This window comes from Taudactylus pleione, unplaced genomic scaffold (assembly GCF_031769625.1).
Source record: "Taudactylus pleione unplaced genomic scaffold, aTauple2 ptg000611l, whole genome shotgun sequence".
NCBI lineage: Eukaryota > Metazoa > Chordata > Amphibia > Anura > Myobatrachidae > Taudactylus > Taudactylus pleione.
This window is the reverse complement of record NW_028285013.1, coordinates 4,808,337-4,833,647: the sequence shown is the minus strand read 5'-3', so window position 1 is coordinate 4,833,647 and position 25,311 is coordinate 4,808,337.

Sequence of the window (25,311 nt, the reverse complement as noted above, 5' to 3'; positions counted from 1 at the left end):
CATACTTAGGCGGCGATACTGCACCTGCCATAGGGCAGGTGCAAGTTTTGATGGTGCGACCAAAGATGCACCAGACGGTATTTAACGTGTACAGTCGCTGCGAGTGGGCGTCTCACTCCTTTCACATTCAGACGCACCGATCTCCACCAGGAAAGGACTTTGTAGTGGCATTGGCATAAACATACAGGTGCGTCTGTGGCAAAAGATGTGGCTGCATCTGGGTCCGACACGGAATCAGCCCATTAATTCTAAGCAACAGATAGAGAGCGCCTCCAGGACAGCTGGGTGAAGCCAACCAGGAACATCGCTACGGCACATGGCGGAGAACTGAATCTGGCCCAGGGTCTCTACTGGCCAAAGTTATTTCTTTGATGGTAGCATATGTGCTTTGGCTCAGGCGTGTGGACCACATGCCGCAGTATATGCCAGTGATTTTCACCCTTTTTCAATTCGCGGCACACCACACAAGATTTTAAAATTGCTAAGGCACACCATCAGTCCCTCATGGGAAAAAAGCACACACATTGGTCCCCATTGAAAAAAAACACAAAAAAATTGTCCCCCCACAGGAAAAAAAAAAAAACAGACATTGGCCCCCACAGAAAAGAAAAGAAAACACAAAGGCCCCCATAGAAGAAAAACAAACACATTGGGTCCCACAGAAAAAACACAAAAAAACACAACAGCTCCATAGAAAAAATCTAAAACACAACGCTGCCCACAGAAAGAAAACAAACACACACATTGGCCCCCACAGAAAAAAATAATCACATCGGATGGCCCCCACAGTAAAAAAAACAATCACATTTCTCTCCACAGAAAAGAAAACACAAATATCACATTGGCCACCAAAGAAGAAAATAATATCTAGCTGGGAAGGCTCACTGTCGTCTCTGTCCTGTCCCTCATCAGCTGGGGCCCACACAGTGCAGAGCTGGGAGCAGCGGGCAGACAGGCATGCAACCTGGCATGCGTGACCTATGTCACGCCGCCGAGTCTCCAACGGTCACAACCTAGGCACGCCTCTGGGCCTCCCTGAAGAGCCCAACACTGCCTGGGCCAGCAGTACAAGTAAAGTCAGCTCTGACTGCACTGACCTCGCGGCACAGTTGACAACTGCTCGCGGCACACTAGTTTGCCACGGCACAGTGGTTGAGAAACGCTGGTATATGCTGTGTACACCAAGAATAGTTGATTAGCCTTGCTTTAAAAAGACAGATTCGCAAAGCAGCATGACTAGGCCCAGGTAGTGGTGGCTATGGAAACTGCAAAATGACAAACATCTGATTCTGATGCTTCTTTATAACAGCTGTTTGACAAAGGGATTAGGAAATAGGGTTTGAAGATGATGGATGTAAGTGAGACGGGAGGAAGGGCCTTGGAGGGCAAAGAAAAGAATGAGTGACTAGACGAGCACCTTATTGGACAGTCTGTCGCCGCATTAATCTGGGATGAAGTCTATTGAGTTATACCTTAGGAAATGGTGGGAAATGTAAGAATATAATTCCTTGCATCCTTGCCGGGGAGTGACATCTGTAAATAATCTTGATGTCTCCTTTTATTAAATAGTCGGTAGTCTTCTCTATAATGCTGCTGGTCAGGACTCCTCCATCTAGTCTGTCGGTGGACTCTGCAGTATACACTACCTTTCAAAAGTTTGGGGTCAACCAGACAATTTCGTGTTTTACATGAAAACTGACTTTTATTTATCAAATGAGTTGAAAAATAAATAGAACATATAATCAAGACTTTGGCAAGGTTAGAAATAATGATTTTTATTTGAAATAATAATTTTGTCCTTCAAACTTTGCTTTAGTCAAAGAATGCTCCTTTTGCAGCAATTACAGCATTGCAGACCTTTGGCATTCTAGCTGTTCATTTGTTGAGGTAATCTGAAGAACTTTCACAGCACGCTTCCTGAGGCACCTCCCACAAGTTGGATTGGCTTGATGGGCACTTCTTGCGTACCTTACGGTCAAGCTGCTCCCACAACAGCTCAGTGGGGTTGAGATCTGGTGACTGCGCTGGCCACTCCATTACAGACAGAATACCAGCTGCCTACTTCTTCCCTAAATAGTTCTTGCATAATTTGGAGGTGTGCTTTGGGTCATTGTCCTGTTGGAGGAGGAAATTGGCTCCAATCAAGCGCTGTCCACAGGGTATAGCATGGCGTCGCAAAATGGAGTGATAGCCTACCTTATTCAAAATCCCTTTTATCTTGTACAAATCTCCCACTTTACCAGCACCAAAGCAGCCCCAGACATCACATTACCTCCACCATACTTGACAGATGGCGTCAGGCACTCTTCCAGCATCTTTTCACTTGTTCTGCGTCTCACAAATGTTATTCTGTGTGATCCAAACACCTCAAACTTCGATTCGTCTGTCCATAACACTTTTTTACAATCCTCCTCTGGCCAATGTCTGTGTTCTTTTGCCCATATTCATCTTTTCCATTTGTTGGCCAGTCTCAGATAAGGCTTTTTCTTGGCCACTCTGCCTAGAAGGCCAGCATCCCGGGGTCGCCTCTTCACTGTAGACGTTGACACTAGCGTTTTGCGGGTACCATTTAATGAAGCTGCCAGTTGAGGACTTGTGAGGCGTCTATTTCTCAAACTAGAGACTCTAATGTACTTGTCTTCTTGCACAGTTGTGCACCGGGGCCTCCCACTTCTCTTTCTACTCTGGTTAGAGCCTGTTTGTGCTGTTCTCTGAAGGGAGTAGTACACACCGTTGTAGGAAATGTTCAGTTTCTTGGCAACTTCTCGCATGGAATAGCCTTCATTTCTAAGAACAAGAATAGACTATCGAGTTTCACATGAAAGTTCTCTTTTTCTGGCCATTTGGAGAGTATAATCAAACCCACAAATGTGATGCTTCAGATGCTCAACTAGCTCAAAGGAAGGCCAGTTTTAAAGCTTCTCTAATGAGCAAACCCATTTCAGCTGTGCTAACATAATTGCACAAGGGTTTTCAAGGGTTTTCTAATCATCCATTAGTCTTCTCTAACGCACATAGCATACACAATGTACCATTAGAACACTGGAGTGATGGTTGCTGGAAATGGGCCTCTATACACCTATGTAGATATTCCTTTAAAAAACAGACGTTTGCAGCTAGTATAGTAATTTACCACATTAACAATGAATAGAGTGTATTTCTGATTATTTGATTAATTTAATGTTATCTTCATTGAAAAAAAGTGATAAACTTTTGAACAGTAGTGTATCTAAATTATGTCCTGCATACATTAATATAATTGGAATTCCATAACAATCTGCTAGAGCAAAACCCGGAACTTCCTGTTTTGATAAATTTGCACCTACCTCTTTGGCTCACGAAAACCGACTGCAGATATAGGAATATTTCCTTTACAGGTAAATTATGATTTTCACTGGTTACACCGTAGTAAACAGGCAGTAATTAAACTGATAGGACAACAGAAACGTATCTCAATTCTTCGACTGAGACAGGGGATCAACAGGAACACTTCAGGGTCAGGGTAGACAGCATAGGACCAGAATAATCAAAGGAAAGTCTAAATTCAAACACCAGGAGACAACATAGAACCTATCAGGGACTAGACTAAAGCCTACTGAGCAGGAAGATATACCCGGCACACGTGAAATAAGGTAGCTATTTAAAGGCTGTGCAACCAATAAAGTGAAGAGTGGATTCCAGTCTGCATAATCAGCAGCTCCTGAGAGACAGCCCAGCGAATTAGAGAAACCGCCAGTGTATCCTAGGCAATCTGAACAGGTGTCTGGGTGTTTCTAACACCAGTCACTCAACCCCTTGCTGAATACAGAGTTGTAGTCATATGACTGCTATAGATTTCACCTCATGCTAACAGTGTGAGACTTATTTGGTGAAGATGGAGAGTGCTACTGCCGAGACTCCATATTACTTCTCCAGGGAGGCTTCATTCCATGTACAAATATGGCCGCTGAGACTACTACTGCGCATGTGTGGTGGAATCTTGTTTGCTGTGTTAGAGGGCCAAAGTGGGAGGCTTCATTCCCTGTACCATGATGGCCACTGAAGCTATTACTGTGCATGTGCGGTGCAGTCTTGTTTGCTGCGTTAGAGGGCCAAAGTGGGAGAGGCGTCTTCTACTTAGCTCCTTGAAACCCTGAAAGATTGCCTGCCATGTCCATGCTTTCCAGTGATCCTGCACCACTGCCCAATACCTGCATACACTCACCGGCTGGTAAGCTGTATGACACCCGGTTCCGCTCCGCTCCATCCAACCAGTGTGTATAACAGTGAGTACGGCTATATCTCATGTTTCATCAATAAACCACTTCACTGGTTAAGCAACTGGGCTGTTCATAGTCTCAGGGCATTAGCTGGTCTGTACAGTAACTCTGCCACATCATTCAACCTGTACACACATATTTCTAACATTATTGCATATTTACAGTTTGTTAACTCTAATATTTAATTAAGCAGACCCAAGGTTGCAAAATTATATCAGGTGCTTAGCATCAAGAACACTTGATTCAAATTATTAAAAACTGTATTGCTAAAATGGTAGCTTAATTGGTGATAGATTTTTAATAACCATTCACAACAAGTGTACAACTAGTGCTTTCCCATGTGTGCCGCTGCCTCAGAGGAGGGTTGAGAGAGGAGAAGGCCCATGTGCATACCTCCCAACATGACCCTCTCCAGGAGGGACACAATGCTCTGGTCCTGGACTTCCCTGGTAAGAGGTGGGGCTGCAGCGCTCAAAATTCAAATAGGAGAGTCACACCAACTGTCATTTCACACGCTGCCAAACATCACTGGCTGGGACTCACTGGCAGTTGGTGTGACTCCCCTATTTGAATTTTGGACTGTGCTGCAGCCCCACCCCCCGGAGCCGCCACCAATCATAAATTACCAGGGAAGTCCAGGACCAGAGCATTGTGTCCCTCCTGGAGAGGGTCATGTTGGGAGGTATGCATGTGCAGGCTCCTTGCGGGCCCTGTCCTCCCTGGCAGCTGGTCTCCAGGAACATGGTGCCCGTGTTACGTTCCCAGAGACTTCTCTATTCCGCATGCGGGAAAATGGAAGCCGCAACATTTTCTTAGTGATGTCTGCTGTACTACAGTGCGGGGCTCTCCCATTATAGTGTACTGCAGTCACATGTTCACAGAGAGGTAAGCATAAGTATGGGTGCAGGGTGTGTGCTCTGGGCTCCCTGGCATCACCCTGCACCCATTATTCACCAATGCTCTTACCCCATCCTTCCCCAAGGGTGCCTCTGCCTCATCCCTCCTCATGTATGCCTCTTCCCCATCCCTCCCTATGTGTGCCTCTGACCTAGGGGCGCATGAAGAGTGGAGTGGTACCATGTGCAGTATCAAAGCGCCACCCCCTTGCCCCCTCACCCTAATCCCTAGTGCCTAACCAGTGGCGGTTCTTGGTGCGGGCAACCAGGGCTATTGCCCGGGGTGCTGCGGTCTGAGGGCGCGATCACAGAGTCCCCGCAGGCGCCGTCTAAATAGATGGCACCCGCCCGCGATTGCCCGTCAATTTGTCTTCCCCATTCCCACAGTGCGCTGTCACTCACTTGTTCCCTCCCACCTTGCTCCCAGAATGCCGACGCGGCTCCTCCGTGGCATTCTGGGAGTCCCAGAATGCTATGCGCACCAGCCACAGACGTCACTGAGTGCAGGACAGAGAGGACCTCCGGGACGGAGCGCCGAGAGAAGCGCGGGAAGCAGCAGAGCAGCGCTTGGCGTTGGGTGTGGCGTGTACGACCTCTGAGTCCTCACTGTTCCCCACACCATGGTCACCAGTCACCAGCTCGCTCCCAGCCAGATTCATCTGTCTGCTTAAGCCTTTTCCCGGCCCCAGCAGCAGGCAGCGTTGAGCGTGGTGGAGCCTGAGGTAAGTACATCCATGCGGTTATTTGCTCAGCCACTGCAGTCCCTGACTGACCTCTGCTAAGTTCTGCCACTGCTATGTTTTTTTTTTCCCCTACAGAAATTAGCAATAGTGATTGAGTGACAAAGATGCAAGATTTAAGACAGGTGGGGGGAGGGGAGGAGTGGTCAGTGGATTTCATAAATATATATATATAGGTTTCCCCCTGGCAGTGTACTAGGTCATGTCTGGTATGCTGCAACCTTGCCTGTCAGTGGAGAGGTCGGAGACAAGGGAGGGAAAAGCCTGAGGGTTTCCAGAAGTTGGACAAATAAGGAATCATTGTGATTGTTCTTGCTGTTGAATAAGTGGTGAATTCCACTATATAAGGTACACCCCCATCTACACAGAGGGTGATTATCTTTGGTGATGGTTACATCATTTACATATTTAATGCACTAGGAGGCGCTCTTTTCTCCACCCTTTTTTGTTTTACATATATATAGATATATATAAATAAATAATAATATAAATGTTTTTATACATTAATAATTTATGTTTAAAAATTCATCTTACTGTTATGCTTTTTTTTCCTTTATCAGTGTTTTTTTTCCTTAATTGTGTTTTATAAATAATTTAAAAATCAGAATAGATATATATTATAAGAGGATAATGTGCAAAGGAGTTAGAGAAATAAAAAAGGAAGTGGTCCTGGAGTGCAATCTTTTAGAGGAAGTATTGGATAAAATTGTCCTATAGCAACTTAAGTTAGATAGAGGTTAATGCAAGCACAACAAAGCTGGGTAGGATGGAGTTAGGGCCTGATTCAGAGCCGCTCGTAAGCGGCCGCTCGTTCGCTCCGAGCGATGTTTTCCCAACTGCGAATGCGTACGGATCATTATACGCATGCGCGAACCAGTCAGTGCGGCCGAAATTCGTTTGTTCGCTAAACAGCGAATGCCTGCTATTTTAAGTGACAGGAGGAGTCGTATGTGGGTGGTAACAGGGGAAGGTGCTTGAAAACGGGGAGTGGAGATCCGAACGCAGGCGTGCTTAAAGGTCAAAATGGGCGTTTTATGGGTGTTCATAATTAATACAGCAGAGTCATTGACCACGTCACTGGGTTATTTTATAGCCAGAACTGCTCGCAAGATTGTGGTAGCAAAAACCAACCACAAGAATAGCGAGCAGTTCATACGCTGGTCGATGTACTCGATTAATCTAATAAATAGTGGACATGACGTAGGATGCGAGCGGCCAGGGGGCATATTTTTCCAAAAAACGACCGCAAGTTTTGTTCGCTCGTTCAGACCTAGAGGCGTGAACAGACCGCAAAGAGCGAACGGTTCATTTGAATAGCCACCCCTATTTTCTGGACGAGCGAGCGCTAATTGCGTCTGGCTCTGAATCAGGCCCTTAGTTTCTAGTCCTAGACATAAGTATTTTACTTTATTTATTGCATAAACCTCTAACTGACTTGATATTGGAGGACCTATATTTTATATAAAACATAATAAATATTTTTACTTTATATAGGAGTGCACTAAAACAGAGTATAATTTCTTTTTTTTACGTATGATATGCACACTGACTTCATGGTGTGCTGGCAATTGGATATTGTATGTAGATTAGGTCACAGTAGTTTTTTGTAACTATTTATTTATTTGGTTTGCAATAAATTATTAGAATTTAACGAACATTGGTGTACAATATTGCTGCTGTGACGTAAGCTATATAATACACAATGTAAAAATGGAAGGGGGGGGGGCACCAAAGTATACTTTCGCCCTGAGCTCCACAAAGTCTAGAACCGGCCCTGTGCCTAACCCTAAACCTCCCGACCCACAGCTTAATCCTAATGTCGACATTCTGAGGATGTCGTCATTTCAACATTGTTGACATAACTGTCGACATTGTGGTGTCAACGTTATTATTGTCACCCACACGAATGCATCCCTTATGAACATCATTCCTTTTTGTACAGTACTTGTCACGTACTCTCTGGTCCTTGGTAGGAGGTTGGGTCTCAGTTGTGCTCTGACAGAGGAAACCATATGGACCTAGGAGTCATGTTGTCACTGACAATGTGTGCTTTGGGCACAGTATAAACCCAACAAACTGGCTTTAGCATTGTCCAATTATTGAGTCCGTATACCATTGTCTAGCATTTTCACTTTGTGCTCCGGAGTCAAGAGTGTCCCGAATCTCTAACGTTAACCCTGACTGTGCTTCCTCCATAATCTTCTGCCTTACAAATGTACTGAATCTCCAATAACCCTGAATGCGCTTATTAATAATTCCTCTGGCATTAATCCTGGCTGTGCTTGCTGATTACTGTCTGGCTTCCTGGCACACCGAATCTTTGGCTCTAACCCTAACATTGCTTATTGGTAAAATGTGGGCATTAACTCTGATCACAGTTACTGAGGCGGCTTCTTAGGGAAAGTAAAAACACTGAAAAGAAATAGCAATTTCCATTAAAGGCTCTTCATGGGAGTACATGGAGCCAGATTATGGTGCAGATCCCTGGAAGGAGGTTTAAAGGTTACTTATCCCAGCCCTGACAAAGGCACCAGAGGTAAAAAGGAGGCTGAGCCCCTGTCGCCCTGGCAGTGCATGCACAGGTGGGGGGGTTACATAGCCCCTGCTACTGGATGCAATGCTAAAATGTCTGAAACCCTCCAGGCTGATTCATGTGCAAGTAGCATAATCAGCCTGGATTGGATAATGGGACAGGGGCTTTCCTGAGCTGTATAAAAAAAGGCAGTAGAGCAGGGGTGGGGAACCTTTTTTCTGCTGAGGGCCATTTTGATATATATAACATTATTCGCGGGCACGGTGCAGGCCACGCCTCCTCAGTGTGATTTCACATGGGGACGGGGCCACAATTGCCAGTGATTACAGCAATGCCTGAAGAATCCTGAGGATGCTCCTTGGAGCTGTAAGGGCAGTGGTGTGACCGACTGAAGTGTCCTAAGGATGCTCCAGGCGGCACCGCTGCATAGATTCTGACCACAGGGTGCCATTATATGCACCTTGCTATCCAGATGAGGCTAGCAGAAAAAAGCTCAGAGGGCCAGACCAAATGATTCCAGGGGCGTTATACGGCCCCCGGGCCTCAGGTTCCCCATCCCTGCAGTAGAGCCATGCATAATATTTGCCATATTGTACTTTTAAGGTGATCACTAGTAGCACAGACTAATGTGTAACAAGTTACTTATGAGAACTAAACACCATTCTGCTCAAGTTTCTGTTGCCTGCTGTATCCCTGTGAACTACAGATAAGAGCTAAACTCTAAATCAGCCCTAAAGTAAATTGATACCAGCATATGGTGACAATGCTCTACCTGATCTGAAGTAAATAGTGAGGAGTAACCAGCTAGTCAACAGCAAAGAGGTACTGCAGCAGCTATACCAAACACCCAGAAGGAAGCTGTTCCAGATGGGTGGCAGAGGAGCCTGGTCATGGAGACGATTACTCTCTTACAATAATAGCGCAGTTGGTGGCTGCGTAGCACCAGTAAGATTGGACAGTAATGGGAGGTTACTGACAGTAAAAGAAAACCCGCAGATAAGTGGTGATACCAAAATCTAATTGTTGCGGAAAAAGTCATTGAGGCAGAGTAAGCAGGTTCTAAACACTGTTTTCTAAGTTGTGCCCCAATCTAACGCTGCCACCTGTGACATTTAAATGTCATTAATACAAAACAACTACTAATTAGTCACTATAGTTTTTCCCCATTACCAATTGATATAGCCTATTGGGGTAGTGGTCACAATAGGGGCACAGCAGATGTGAAAGTGACTGTAATAGCGGTAACACAGCCATATCAGCGGTAAGCAGAATAGCGATATTGCAGGGGTTAAAATCTGTATTTAGGTGTTTCACCTCAGGAGCTAAGTACTATACATCTGCACTCTACACACTCTACACAGTAATGATGGTGCCAGCTGAACATGAGCAGTAGCCCAGCGGTGACATTATCAGGTCAGAGGTTGCGCCTCCTTCTTACTCTGGGTCCTAGTACCCAGCATGTATGGTAGAGGGAGGAGACAGTGCTGGAGTGCACTGCTCTCAAACATCCCCCTTACTCACCTCTGGATGCATAAAAGCATATATCACACTTTACTTAATAATCATTTGACAAATTCTATCCTATAACCAGAAACATTTGGGTTATGCATCAAAAGACAATGAAACATATCAACACAGGAACACACTCAGAACTTATGACAGCAGTCATTTTGTCATCGTATCAGTGACGTTTTCTTCACTCGCCACAAAGGTGATGCTGACAGACTTCCCTTCCACTTACTCTCGGATGAAGTGATTTCTGATAGCTCTGTGCTTAGATCGTCCATGGTGCTTTGTGCTGTAGGACATGTCTATTGCACCTCTAATGTCACAGTCTACATTGTCAAATTCATCCTGTTCCAGAAGATCCAATTCACATAAAGTCTCCTTTAGGTATAAGGCTTCCTTGGTTGACTCTGTAAGTGCCATATACTCTGCCTCAGCGGTGGATAGGACAACAGTGGGTTGCTTCCTGTTTGCCCAGCTGATAGCTGTGCCTGCCAGTACAAACAGATAGCCATTTAGGAAAGACGGACATCCTCATCTGATCCCCAGTTGGCATCAAGAGCTTAGAATTTCCATGCTTTGAAAACTTTAATTTCAAAGAATTTGAACCCTTCAGGCTCTTTTAACTGCTCTAACACATGCTTGACACTGGCTTTGTGCTTTTCTTGACCTTCTAATAACAAATCCTCGACATACACAACAATGATGAACAGTCTCTGTTTTATTGTTTTTAGTGGTATAAACAGTGATTAGTTTCTAAATCTAAAAGTCCATTTCCAAAAGTACTGTGTCAAACTTAATGTCTCAGCAGTGGCAGCTCTGCTTCCAGTTGTACATTGCTTACTTTACAGACTTTTTCTTCTTGGAACATGTCAACATTATAATGTTCAGGAGGTACCATATAAATATCTTCATCTAAATCTCCATTCAGGAAAGTTGAATCATAATCTACAGTAACTGGTACAGCAATAAATCATACACGGCAGAAATGGCTATGACTAAATGCAGTGTACTGTACCTTGCTACAAATGTGAAAACTTCACTGTAGTCAATCCTGGATTTCTGTGTAATATCCTTTAGCAACAAGACAGGCCTTGTAATGGGCAACAGTTCCGTCTACATTTCACTTCTTACAGAAGACCCACTTGTTCTTGATTGTCTTGCAGTGACTCAGCCTGTCAGAGTCCACATTAGGTGGCGCTGTGTCACAGAACACTGCATTCCTGGACTATATACGTTTTTTTATTTGTAATGTCCCATAGTCTTTAGCCCTTACTCTCTTGACTGTATCCAAGGAAGATACACTCCACTGACTTGGTATCCAGTTTGCATCACTTTTCTTTTGAAATCAGCACATAAGCTTTGCATCCAAATACTCTGAGATGATTGACATTTGTCTTTAAAACGTAGGGACTGAGGGTGCAACGGCAGCAGGCAAGAAAACTGATTCAACATCCAATTTTGCCATCAAAGCCCCAGGACCTAAAACCCTATATCAATGCGAGCGCCACATCGAATAACTGTTACTGATCGTGGCAAAGCAAGTGAGGGATTGCATCATTCACAGAGCCCCCATGAGGACACGACAAATGCTGAATCGAACGATATTTACCCTGGACCTACTTTAGCACGACACCTAGAGGGGAAATGCACAAGAGCGGCAAAGGGGGGACAGGAAAAGGCCTGGACATATGGCCCAAAGCCATTTCAGCAAACTTTCTGTCGTAACACATGGGGAATCTCTCTGGGCGAACTCAAATATTGGAAGGGGGAGACCACATGCAATGCGCTAGCTACAGGTAACCTAAAACCCGCACTAAAAAAAACCCCAGTAGTACAATTGTGAATCTTTCCGCAAAGGATACCAGCCCAACCACGTAGACAACCCATCTAATACCACAGGGAGAATTAACCTTATTTGTCAACTCTGGAATACATCACTCCTGCCCCTTTGAACCGCCCTTTGATCCTGATCTACAGTCTTTGGTGGGGTGACTGTCATTACAGATGTGGCAGGGGTGACAAAAACGACACACAGCTCCCGGGGGGACGCCAAGAATCACTATATGCAAAACATTTCCCCTTGGCGAGCACATTCAAACTTGCATGGGAAAGAGGATTAGCCTTCCTACCTTGGCCTCTTCCGCAGGCGCCTAGCCTCCTGGGTAACAGCTAACCATCTCATCAGTTGTACAGCCCAGTGGCATAACCAGCTGACCGACCTGCTACCACAAAACTGTACATCGTAATCTCTACAAAGCCCCTGGGTCTCACAACCATAGAATGCACCAAATTAATATATTTAATAACATTACTGTGCTACATAGGGCGAGTTTTCAAGGTAGCAGGCCGAAAGAACCAGGACACCACTAAGCCAATGGTGATAGCTGCAGCAAGAATCTTCAACCAAACGCCGCACAACCATACAAAGAGCTACTATTGCTAGAATCGGTATTACACAGCAAAGGAGGGACAGGAGACTCACCACCAGCCGACCCCGGCATTCCCTCACCATCAGTCGCATGCACTGCAACAACAGGAGCAACAATCACTTGACCCATGGCAAGGCCCACCACCGTGCATCCACCGGAGATCTCATCACCACCAGAATCCATTGTGGGAACACTAGGCGAAACACAGACAATGTTACATCACCGGACACCACAGCAGGGTTACCTGGAACAGGGCCAGGGAAGTGCAGAAACTGGAGAAGGTGCAGTGGGAAAAAGAGGTAAAGGGGGAGGGGCAGCGAAATCTACTTGTTGGAGTGGAAGGTAAATGAGGTAGAGGGGCCACAACCTGTTGTGAAGCAAAATGATGCGGCCAGGACTGGGCAGAGGGCAAGAAAAGACAGGTACAGAACAGTGGGAAAAAGGAGGATGGTAAAAATAGGGTTGCCAGTAAGGAAAAAAAAACCCTGGCAGAAAATAATAAGGGGATCCGTGGCCAGAAAAAGGTGGAACAACAGGGGGTTGGTAAACAGGAGTAAAAAACTTGGAAGGAGCAGAATAAGAGGACAGAGCAGGAAGAGATGGATGTACTGAAAGCAGGGCATAAAGGGGGGGAGAACAGGCAGGGGGGGAGGGGCTGGTGGTAAATGGAAGGGAGAGGAAAGGGTGGGAGATGCCCCCAATTGAAAAAAGGGGGGGTGCAGGAAAGCGGCACCCCCAGCAAAATATGCCCGCAGGAGTTAAAAGGGGCTGTGGCTGTGTATAAAGTGGGCAGGGCCAGTGGCAAAATGGCGGGAGGTGCAGCCGCCGCAGGGGGGCGCACCGCAGGATGCTGGGGCCCCCACAGCTGATACAGGGCGCGGCGGGGGCACCTGGTGGAGGAGGGGGCAACAGGAGGCCAGATTCCGGCCTGAGCGCAGCAGACGGGGGCTACGCGAGTGGTACTCCCGGCCACTGGAAGGAAAGACGTGCCCATGGGGATCATGGGGGGAAGACGGCGGGTGTCGACCTCGTGAGAGGCAGGGGCCGCCCACTCGGGGACAAAGGTAAGGCCACTATAACCCACGGCACACTAGAGGCACGGGGGGCGTGGCTGGGCGCCATTCTGGAAGTGGGACTCCGGGCTGGCAACCAAAGGATGGGAGGCTGAGGAGGTGCAGGGCAGAAACAGGAGATGGGTGGGAGGGGTACATAAAATAGCAGGGAGGGGGAGCAGAGCGCTAGTCCAGATGTCCACCATGGGACAAACACCGTCCAGAAAGGAAGTTGTTGGGTGTACACCAGCCTTATAAAGCCCACATATAGCCACTCCCAATATATCACACATGGTCAGAAATCAACCAACCAAACAAACCCCCCAAACTAATCTACCTAGCAACAGTTGACCAAAATTCTAGCCAATTACAAAAAACTAAGGACTCTTATATAGCCTTATGCTTATTCAGCTTGCATCTCATCTTAGCACCAATTAGAGACATTGTTATCACACATTAAACATTGCAGTGAACGAACTGTATCTGACATATGTGACGTGCACGGTTATGCACTGGTTAATATGAACTGAAGTCTGCTCCAACTGTATCTTTATGACATGGCAAGCCTTTGTTGAATCTCTTGGTTTGAATCTGTGTAACCTGTCACTTTTTATTGTATTCGCTAAAATGGACAATGCAGGAAGTGGTGGTAAGTTGTATTTAAAACTGTGTTTAGCAATCTTTTGCTTCTGTAAAGAGTGTGTGAGCCTCATACTGTGAAATGAAGGCGAAAAAGCTGCTCCAAGTGAAACAAAAATTTAAACTGATATTTTTAAATATATTTTAACCTAAAAAATTACTTTTTGACCATTTTCCAAAGAAATATAACCTTTCAAACAATTTTTTGCTTCAGTAAAGACATTTTAAATCCTATACTCAAAACAAGGAGAAACACCCCAAAACCTACTAATTCTTAGGCTGGGTAAACACTGGCAGTTACATTGGCTGATCAATTGATCTGCCAATGTATCTGCTGCCCGTTGGGCAGCGTGTACCCGCGATATGTCGGTGAACATCGGCGTTCACCGACATATCGCATTGGCTGTGCTGCACAGCCGATGGACAGATATGTCTGCAGACTTATCTGTCCATTGGCAGGTGTGTAGGGGCAGTCGGCAGACCGCCCGTACACACACAGCGGCAGCCGCAAGGAGGGGGACGGGACACACCACTCACCCGCCGGGACATGCCCCCTGGTCGCCGGGACCTGCAGACAGACACAGATGATGGCCGTTCAGTGTATACAAACAACCATCATCTGCAGATATATCTGTATAGTGTTTACCCACCTTTAGGCTATAATCCATTATTTACTTATACGAGTAATTAACCCTGCATTCAACCTAGTCAACCCGTATAGAGTAACTCCCTTCATCCCAGTCTCCAAACACTGTAAATTCTATAGAGGGAGAGGGGGGGGCAACTATACATTAAACTCTGCATAAAATATAACAATACACAGGAAGGTAATGCTATCAATGGGTGAGTTGATGACTGTAAACCATGCTAAGCCTAACATAAAATAAAACTCATAGAAAGTTGTGTAATGATACAAATGCCATTATATTAATATATTATCACATTAGCAATTGCATAGTAATGTAGAACAGCCAATGGCCATGTCTTCCATTTCACTCTGCTGAAATCGTTGCTGGAAACAGGACCAGCCCTCACTATGCACTTGTGAATCCCATGATGCTCCGCACTGGAATAGATCCTGACATTTCTGTGGGTTCCACCTGCTATCACATGCATCAAATCTTCGTTCGCCTGACAGTACCGGTCCCGGCGTTGAGCAAAAATTGATACCGCACAGCTGTTGTCCGTTTTTGCTTTTTGTTTTGCCAACAGCAGTTTTGTCCTTGAAGTAATGCCACTGATGTGGAATCGTGTTTGAGTTTGCTAATAATGGCGATAAAGAATAGCTCTTTGAAAAATAAACCTCAAAGGCACAAAGGCATGTATAATATCTAACAATATAAATGATTTCTTGCAAAGAGACTCCAGAGAATGTAATGTAGCCACTTGAGTATGGCTTGACTTGAAAGCTCCTCGGATGGCCATGGTATCACATGCAGTTGGCATAGAACCCAGACCTCTGATCTCTGAATCTCTGATCTGCCTTTGCCCTTTGTTAACAATTTTACCATCCACCGTGAGCATTAAATAAAAACATTACCCCGTATGTTCAGCCACTGGTCAAATCGCTGCACAGCAGTTTTTGATTCAGCTCATGTGTATATTAATAGAGCTTAGCCCACCGAAACCCCCCCAGCTGAAACACAATAAATACAGTTTTTATGCTGTTATTATTATAAACCCCCCGTGGTGCTCATATACAACTTGTATTAGAACTAAGAAAACAACTTCGTGGTGATTATATGCCTCTTGAAACTTAATTTTTCTCCAGTGGCTTTTGTTGTTAGAAGTTTAAGTATAGTATTCTTTTACTTTGGATTAATCCAAGGCTCTTCCATAGGCTAATACTATGCAATCTGATATTTTAAAATTCCTTTGTAGTTTTACACTCAAACTTGATATAATCTCATAGTTATATAAAGATTGGGGCAAAACCAGTTAGTAATCCAAGGTGACCCATGTAAACACAATTTTCATGTACATGAGAGCGCAAATCGTTTGGAAGGTTATTAAACTAAAATATTAATGCATAGTTATATTGTAAATACTAAAGCTGGCCACACATCTAAAGATTATCTGTCCAACCAGCCAACAAGTTGTTTGGTTGGAATGAAAATCTGGTAAGGAATACAATCAGCAATTTGCTCCCAAACACTGGAAAATGGACAAAAACTGTTTGAACAAATAGTTTAGATCAAACATTTAACAAACTTGTCTAAATGACCATTTTCATCTGTTTTCTGGCATTTAGGAGCAAATTGCTGATCAACAGTTACTCCCATACGTTACCAGATTTTCATTCCAACCAATCAACAAGTTGGCTGGTTGGCTGTAAGTTGGTCTAGTGTGTGGCCAGCTTACGGCTCTGATTCCAAAACGGACAGTATTCCAGAACCGCACACAAGCGGCTGTGCAATATCATCCATATAAAACTAGAGATGTGCAACAAACCCCGTGTTTTGGTTTGGGATCTGTATTTCCTTGTGTTTTGGATCTGGATTTGCTTTTGCCAAAACTGCCCCTTGCGTGCTTTGGCTTTGGATCTGTATTTTTTTTAAAAATTGATCAAATCTACTAAAATCACACAATTTGTTTTTTTTTATCCTACATTATTATTAGTAACCTCAATAACATAAAGTTCCACTTGTTTCCAGTCAATTTTGACCACCTCACAGCTCACAATATTGTTTTCATCCAGTTTAGGCCCAACATTTGCACCAAACTATCTGGCTGATTAAGCTAAGTGGCAGCAGTGGGTGGCACAAACACATGGCAGTTCAACTTCCAACATGGCACATCAGGAAACAAATGTTTTTATTATTCAAGAGAAGCCTGAGGGAGTTGGAGTATGTATGTAGTTGAAGGCAGGGACAGGAGGGGTTGATTGGTAGTAAATTTAATTAAATTTTTTGATTCAGTAAATTTATGAGGGAGGGACGGAGGTGAGGCATTTACAAAAAATATTTTACTCATTCACATCAGTCCTTGCCCCAGAAGAATCCTTGAGCACCATGCCTGCTGCTGCTGGGAGTGGATTTTCATCCCAGAAGATGTAAAGAGCTGTTGGTAAGCAACCTATCAGATCAAGTGGCACTTGATGCAGCAATGGCTTCTCCTTCAGTTTCTCCAGCAAGTGCATCTGCAAAGAAAAAACTAAACTTTCAAAACACCCACTGATAATGCAGATGAGTCAACACAGCCAAGTTTTAACTTTTGACATCTGGTTGGGTCAGAATTGCCTACAATTAATGACACCTCTACCATGACTCCATCTGATATGGTCACCATTCAAAGAATGGTTGGGAACTATTTAAATTTTTTAATGATAGCATCCAAATAGTCAAAATGTGGAAAAGATGATGTCCATCAAAATGAACTACAAATTCTATGAGAAAGACCTTTACCGTCAATTACGTGTAAAAATTACAGAGGCACCTGTAATGGTAGATTCCAGCGGGGACAAATTAATATTGTGTGAAGATGATGTACTGTATACACTGATGAGGGTGAGGAATTGGATGATGATGATGGCAACAACATCTTGCCTCTGTAATGCCAGTTTGTGCACATAGAGATCATTGCCAGCAATGTCAGCTGCCCATTGGTAGCTGGTTTTGTGGGGGCCCAAACAAACCAATCGCTTCTTGATTGAGGATACTGTTGATGAAGGTGTTGGAGGTGAAGATGGCAGTATCTAGCAGAGAGTAGGGAGCTAGCTGATGCTGGACTGCTTGTTGTTACTTTTTTAGCCAAAGTTTTTGAATTTTTCAAAAATGTTTTGAAGGAAGCGCTGCAGATGATGTTGTAGGGTGAAAGTTCCTAGATGGTTAAGGTCCCTATGTCTCCTAATTTTGGCTTTACAAATGGAACAGATGCCTTCACAACTGTTATCAGGATTTGGGTTAAAATAATTCCACACCCAAGATGTGGCTTTTCTGGTCTTATGCCCAGGTATCACCCCAGCCTAGAACCCCAGTTTATATCGTTACACCAGCCTATACCATCACCCCAGATTATACCAGCACCCAAGCCTATATCGTCATCCCATCCTGTGTTGTGTATAAATTACAGCTGCGCTCCCTGTTAGAATGGCGATTCATTGTACACTTTAGTGGATATGAGCTCCATTTTAGTCCAAATCACCACACGCCCTACACATCTTCTAACCTGAGCTACAGGAGGAGCAGCATCACTCTGGAATACGGTTGCATGGAGTTGCCCCTCTGACTCGCTGAAATTCAGGTAGTGGGGCCGTGGGTAGGGAGTAGGGACACTACATCAGAGAATGCAATTTTAGCTGCTTTATTCCATTTTTTAAACCAAATCCTCTATTTTCACCTTTTGAATATATTTTTATGTGAATCTCAGCTGAGGCGTTTGCGATGTCACTATGGCCCTGATTCAGATCCGGACGCTCTGAATCAGGGCGTCTTTTTTTTTTTTTATGGAGCGGCCTCCTGGCCGCTCGCATTGCTGTGGGTTGCCACCCACAGCTAATGCGAGCAGCCAGGATGATGGTCGCGATGGTCAAGACCATCGCGACCATCGGGCTTGCGACGAGACCCTTCTGGTAGGGTCTCGTGGCCGCAAGCCCCAGAGAGCTTTTGGCTCAAACAGAGCCGAAAGCTCTCCCACTGACATCACTTGTGATGTCAGTGGGGCTGCCCCCAGACGGTAGGCGTTCTCATAGGAACGCCTCCTTCTGGGCAGCCACCCCCCCGCCTGTCCACCGAAGGGGGCGTGCTGTCACTCAACATCGACAGCACGCCCCCTTTGGTCCGAGACCCGGAGCGACGGATTGCCCATCGCTATCTGGGTCTCGCGCATGCGCACGATGGAGCCGGCTGTCGTGTCACAAGATTTTTTCTCTGAGAACCGAATCCGCTCATCTCTATCTGACATGCTAATGCAGGAGGAGTCTGAAGAGAAGAGATACCTCCTGTCTGCATCTGCAATCCCAGAGCTTGGACCGAAGTAACAGCCTGGGATCATAATCGTGACCAATGTTCCCCGGCATCGACCAGCTGAGTAAGCCTCAGCTTACGCAGGCTGGCCAGCTCCTGGCTGCTGGTGAGGCCAGGAAGTCTGCGTCCATGGGCGCAGACCCTGGCGAAGCACTCCCAGAAATTGGGGGCGACATGCTCCCATTTCCAGGAACACAGGCCGTCCACGCACCACCCCCCAAACACTGAGGCTTGGGGGAATTGTGTGCGAGATCACAGGACCCATTCTACTTATGCCCATAAAGGGTTCTGCGCAAGCCCAGACTCCCAAACACTGGAATGTGCACTAACCATCAGGTGAGCCTACATCAGTGAATCAGGCCCTAAGTGGTAATTCATTTCTGTATGTTGTAGGTGTTCTATTATTCCCAGAACTTGATTTTAACCGAGTTATGTACAAGGGTAATTCAGAAAGTAAAGAATGTTTGCTTATTCCCGTCGCTCAGGTCATTCATCCTCCACAATTCTTAATCAGGCGTTCTCCCTAACATGTTTTCTAAGTGCTCTGTGAGTATCGGGCTGTTTCGGTTGTTTTTGGCGATGTTTTGCATTGTTAAAATGAACCCTAAGATACAAAATCCCTCGACTGCGATGTGAGGAGCGTTAAACGATTCTTGGATGCTCAGAAAGTGAGACCTGATGAAAATTATCGTCTCATTAAAGTGGTGTGAAATGTTCAATAGTTAACTAACACATGTGTACGGGGAAGATCGAAGGGGATGCCCATCACTTGTCACAGATTTTGGTGGGAGGTCAAACGGACACAGATCTGAAGAGAAAGAGATACATATAAATAACTACTGGCAGGAAAAAGGCAATTTGTGGATATATTAAGGCCCTGATTCAGAGCTGGACGCTCTGACAGAGTGCTCGCTCTGAATCAGGGCAGTCCCTCTTACTTTTTGGAGTGGCCTCCTGGCTGCTCACATAGCTGTGGGTGACCACCTACAGCTATAGCAAGCGGCCAAAATGATGGTTGCGATGGTCAAGACCATCGCGACCAACGGGCTTGCGACGAGACCATTGCGATAGGGTCTCGTCTGCCGCAAGCCCTGGAGTGCTTTTGGCTCTATCAGTGATGTCAGTGGGGCCGGCCCCAGACGGTAGGCGTTCCCATGGGAATGCCTCCGTCTGGGCAGCCACGCCCACCAAAGGGGGCGTGCTGTCACTCACCATCGACAGCACGCCCCCTTTGATGCGAGACCCATAGCGATGGCTTGGCCGTCGTTACTCGGGTCTCGCGCATGACGGAGCCGCCTCCGTCGTGTGCATGCGCACTTGGGCAACATCGACAGGTCTGAATCAGGCCCTAAGTTTCTAACTAAAAATTAAAAGTGTTCATGTTGCCACTTGCTATGGGTAGCATGAAGAACGTTAACGTTCTTTGCTTTACCTTTGCTGCCCACCCACCTTCCAGTGTGTACTCGCTCAGAAAGAGTTTTCAGCACAGCCGGGAACCTTGTCAGTGATCGGCCTAAGACTACTTCCCCAAAATGTGGAAAAGATGATGTCCAGCAAAATGAACTACAAATTATACGACAAAGACCTTTACCGTCAATTACGTGCAAAACTTACAGAGGCACCTGTAATGGTGGATTCCAGCTGGGACAAAATTAATATTGTGTGAAGATGATGATGAATACATCACCCCACATTATACCAGCACCCAAGCCTATATCGTCATCCCATCCTGTGTTGTGTATAAATTTCAGCTGCGCTCCCAGTTATATCGGGCATTCATTGTCCACTTCAGTGGATGTGAGCTCCGTTTTAGACCATATCATCACCACACCCCCTACACATCTTGGGCTATAGTTGGAGCAGCTGCACTCTGGAATACGGTTGCATGGAGTTGCCCCTCTGACTCACTGAAAGTCAGGTAGAGGGGCCATGGGTAGGGAGTAGGGACACTATAATCAGAGAACGCAGTTTTAGCTGCTTTATTAAATTTTTTAAACCATATCCTCTATTTTCACCTTTGAAAATGTTTATGCAAGTCTCAGCAGAGGCGTTTGTGATGCCATGGGTAACGCACACACAGAAAAAAAAACACATTGATTGATTGATTGATTGATTAATTAATGATTTTTTAGGGGGCACTTGGGAGGGAGAGCACCCAAAAGAGACAGCAGCCTCTTGATAACCAACACAGGCAGCACAGTACCCCTGCGCACCTACGCCGATGACAAGTGTGGCTAACACGCACACAAAAAAAAAATTGTTTTTTTTTGGGCAGCATCCCCAGCACAGCACCCCTGCGTACCTATGCCAATGACAGTGATAGGTGTGGCTAACACGCACACCAAAAAATTGTTGTTTTATTAATTTGGGGGGGGCAGCAGCCCTTGACAGACAGCAGCACAGCACTCCTACGCAGCTATGCCGATGACAGTGACAGGTGTGGCTAACACGCACACAAAAAAAATACATATTTTTTTCACACTGGGGGTGGATGAAGATGAACACACCTGAAGGACAACACAGCACTACAGCCAGCCCCTATGGACAGGATAACAGCCAGCCCCTAAGGACAGGACAACAGCCAGCCCCTCTATAGACAACAGCCCTTATGGACAGGACAACAGCCAGCCCCTCTAGACAACAGCCAGCCCTTATGGACAGGACAACAGCTCAGCTAGCCCCTATATGGACAACAGTAGCCAGCCAGCCCCTATATTGACAACAGTAGCCAGCCAGCACCTATGGTCAACATCAGCAACAGATCCCAGCTCCCTCCCTGGCACGCTCCACAGACAGAAGGAAAAATGGCGGCGATTGTGGGACCTTTTATAGAATCCAAAACCCGCGAGAATCCGACAGTGGGATGATGACATTTTGCCTCGTTTTCAGATCCGAGCGAGGCGGGAAAACCCGAGCCAGCTCGGATCTGACTCGGATTTCCTAAGTTTGGGTTGGTTCGGATCCCTGAGATCCGAACCCGCTCATCTCTAATATATATATTTGGATCTGTATTCTTTCGTGTTTTGGATCTGGATTTGGTTTTGCCAAAACTGCACTTCCTTGTTTTGGTTTTGGATCTGTATTTTTTTCTAAAAACATAAAAACAGCAGAAATTACATAATTGGGCATACAGTATTATTAACCTCAATAACATTTATTTACAGTCAGTTTTGACCACCTCACAGCTCATAAAATTGATTGGTTCCAGTTTAGGACAAAAGATTGCACCAAGCTAGTTGGCTGACTAAGTTAAGCAACAGCAGTGGGCGTCACAAACATGGCATATCTAGGAAACAGAGTGGCACTGCAGTGGCAGACAGTATGACAGTTTAATAAACTATACGACCCCATAGAGAAACGAAGAATGTTTTCATTAGAACTAGATTAGAGGCCTGAGGGAGATGGAGTATGTTTCTGGAGTAGTTGAAGGCAATATTTGAGGGAGGATATGTGTAGGATCAAGTTCTTCAGTTTCTGAAAGACATCTTTGATCTGGAGAAGGTTCGCTCTTCGAAGATATTATGCAGTGTCTGCATAATTGCACAGAGATGCTTGGGGCGTATATGGGAGCAGGCTCACTGAAGCCCACTTGTGTCCAATCCTATGTGAACCAAGCACTTAAAACTTGATCACCTGAGTGACACGTACAGAGCACCTGTCGCTAACACACAGTGATGGCAGCAATTTTGTGTCACATGCTGATTGAATATTGATTCAGCCCATATACGCTGTATATTTTTTATACATCTTATAGAAATGTGGTGGCCTTACTTGTAGAGATGCTAAATGGTACACACTGTAAATAGACGTTTACTTTGTGCTCAGGGAGGTTGTTAGGGATAATGGGACCAAGATTTGCTGTTTACATCAGAGGAAAGCAGCCTGTAGTTCTCCGGCAGAACTACAACTTCCAGCATCCGTGCTGTTTTCCGGGCCTGCTGGAAGTTGCTTGTCAACAATGGCTGGAGTGCCTTAGGTTACCTCAGTCTGCTTTACACACGGTATGTACCATATAAATTTGTATGTATGTGACCAACATACACAACTAATTTTTGTATTAAACGTATTTGCACTTTATTGCACACATCCTGGCAGGAAGATGCTCTGTGCTGCTGCTCATATTTCTGGTCTCTCGCATGACACCCACCATCTACATTATCCAGTAATTCCGCTGAGAGTCACCTACATACAAAGGAGGCAGGTGTTTATTGAGCTGAACCGTTATTATCAATTCACCAGGGTCCTGGGGCAAACAGTTGGGTTTGGGGGGGAGGAGCAATTAAAAAAACTGGGTAAATTAGAAAATCTAACATGTTTTGCCCACCCAATCAACTTGGTGGTTCAAAATAAAAAATAAAAATGAAAGGTGCATACAGGATATGCTGTCTGTGGCCGTATGTGGCCATAACAATTTCTGGCCATTTTTGGGATTCATTAACCGCATGTAGAAGATTTCAGCAGCTGTGGCAATGCAACTTTCAACATGGCACATCTAGGAAACAAGAGTGGCACTGCAGTGGCAGACAGGGTGGCAGTTTAATAAACTATAAAAATGTTTGTCATCTGCGCAAAAAGACAGTCAGCAATGCCCCAATCAGCGCATAATGCAAAGAAAAGAGGTGCAAGATGGAATTGTCCTTGGGCCCTCCAAACCACTCTTGTGTTATATATATTAAACAGGACATGTACAGTTTAACAAACCAATCACTTCAGCGACAGTGATTGGTTTGTTTGGGCCCTCACAAAACAAGCTACCAATGGGCAAATGACATTGCTAACAATGATCTCTATGTACACAAACTGGCTTTACAGAGGCAAGATGTTGTCACCATCATACGATTCCTCACCCTCATCAGTGTGTACATCATCTTCACACAATAATTTGTCCCCGCTGGAATTCACCATTACAGCTGCCTCTGTATTTTCTGGTCGTAGTTGGCGGTAAGGGTCTTCCTTGTGGAATTTTTAGTTCATATTGATGAACATTGTCTCTTCCACATTTTGAGGAAGTAGCCTCCTTTGCCAATCGCTGACCAGGTACTTTTCTGAGTACACACTGGAGGGTGGGCAGCTCAAGTAGAGCAAAGCCAGTTTGTGCAAGTGCCTTCAAATTACCTTTTTTACTTGTCAGTAATCAAACAGACAGTCTGGCATGCCTATTTGGGCGCTATCATTAAAATAATCCTCAAACATTCTTTGAATGATGACTGTATCAGATGGTGTTACGGTAGAGGTGCTATTAATGTAGGCAATTATTTTAGATCCAACTAGATGTCAAAAGGTTGTGTTGACTCATCTGCATCAAGAGTCTCCTAGGATGGAACAGTACAGCCCCTGGATGGAACAGTACAGCCCCTGGATGGAACAGTACAGCCCCTGGATGGAACAGTACAGCCCTGGATGGAACAGTACAGCCCTGGATGGACACAGCCTATTCCCTGGATGGACACAACACAGTCCCCCCTGGATAGACACAACACTCCTGGATGGAACAGTGCAGCCCCTGGATGGAGCACATCCCTAAATGGACACAGCACTGCTGGATGAAACAGTACAACATCAAACCAGTAAATATATATACACACACACACACATTATATATATATATATATATATATATATATGTGCTGCCTGTGTCATTTACCAAGGGGCTACTGTAATTTCTGCCTGGCTAGACCTAGGAAGGGATCTTTTCTGGACTGATCGGGGAGATGTACCCGGGTTAGCATCCATCCACCCACGTTCTTTACAGTGCCCATTTCTGGGCCCATTCCGGGACGCAGGATACCCCGAAGGGGGTTTTTCATTTTTTTTTTTATTATATATTTTTTCTGTCCTGTATCGTTTGTCACGTGTTCAGTGTATTTTTATTGTGAATAAATTGCCTTACTGCCTTACACGATGGGAGCCCGCTCTCTGTGATTTATTTGAGGGTCCGTGGAATATCAGTTATAGTGGGATAAGTGTTATCCCTGAATAAATCTAGAAGATCTTCTAAAAGATACCCTTATGTGTACACATCTCACCAATTTGAGGTGAGCATATTCTCATTGGGATATATCAGTCGACATTGATTATTTAAAGTTCCCTGAGGATGTCACTACACAGAAGAACTACTTATAATATATTTTGGATTTCATTATTCAATTAACTATTTTTTTCAGACCAGCGCTGGGTGGCCTTCCCCTATTTTCTGTATATGTATTCCAGAGTGCAGCTGCTCCTCCTGTAGTCCAGGTCAGAAGATGTGTAGGGGGTGTGGTGATGATATGGTCTAAAATGGAGCTCAC